At 41.0% G+C, this 1,093-nt stretch overlaps 1 protein-coding gene across 1 annotated transcript in view; it reads right to left on the bottom strand.

Moving 5' to 3' along the window:
• Positions 1 to 1,093, bottom strand: part of Chst9 (carbohydrate sulfotransferase 9) — a 300,534-nt gene that overhangs the window by 282,108 nt on the left and 17,333 nt on the right. The window lies entirely within an intron of this gene.

Raw genomic sequence — 1,093 nt, forward strand, 5'->3', positions numbered from 1 at the left:
ACAGGGATCCGAAAGGCAGTGGTCAGATTTGTTAAAGGCAGTGCTGGAATCTAGACAAAGTGGTAGAACAAGAATGCTTTCAAAATTCTCACGGAAAATATGTACTTAAAATTATACTAAACAGTTGGGCGTGGTGGCACACGCCTTTAATCCCAGCACTCTGGAGACAGAGGCAGGCAGATCTCTGTGAGATCAAGGCCAGCCTGATTTACATAGTGAGTTCCAGACCAGCTGGGGCTACAGAGAGACCATGTCTCAGAAAAAAAAAAAAATTATATTAAATGATTCCAAATTCTATCAACCACTCAATCAAAAGTATATGCAGAAAAATCATTTTCAGAGAAGTGTCCAAACAAAAAACAAACAAAAACCCAAAAGACCTTCCTATAATTCATAGGAGAACCTAACAGAGCCAAAGGGCTAAGACCGGTAGAAGAAACAGCATACAGAAAGGAACAGCTTTAAACACAGAGCGTGTGCAGTGTCTCAGTGAGGGACTATGTAGATCAAGTTAGCCAGTGAGCATGCCTGTGAGGGAGGTTTTTTCTTATTATGTTAATTGTGGTAGGAAGACCCAGGCCTGGCAGCATGATCTGTTTGGTTCCTGGAGGCGTGAAGGTGAAGACGGTGAGCTTAGTAGTGCATATGCATTCACTTTTCACACTCTCTCTGCTCCTGGCTTTGGATGGGATGTGAGCAGCCATTACAAGCTCCTGCCTCCCTGACTTCTCTGCAATGATGAGCTGTAACCTGGAGTTGTGAGCCAAAATAAACTCTTTCTCCCCTAAGCTGCTTTTTTGTCAGATAATTTTATCACATCAGGAGACGTAAAACAAGGACAGTCAGTAATGAAAGGATGACCCATTACTGTTACTACCAGGTTTAGAGAAAAAACACTTCAATTCTTAGCAGCCAAAAGAAGGGAGAGGGTCCTTAGAATAAAAGTGGTAGATGTACTATTTATTCTCAACATCTAGGATATTTGGACGGTGATGAAGAGTTTTCTTGAATCAGTGATTAAAAACTAAGAACCTTAAGAGAATGACAAAGATATTTCCAACTCCGGGAAAAAAGAAGACAGAAAAGAAAAACA

The sequence above is a fragment of the Nannospalax galili genome, unplaced genomic scaffold (assembly GCF_000622305.1).
Source record: "Nannospalax galili isolate Female #2095 unplaced genomic scaffold, S.galili_v1.0 scaffold162, whole genome shotgun sequence".
NCBI lineage: Eukaryota > Metazoa > Chordata > Mammalia > Rodentia > Spalacidae > Nannospalax > Nannospalax galili.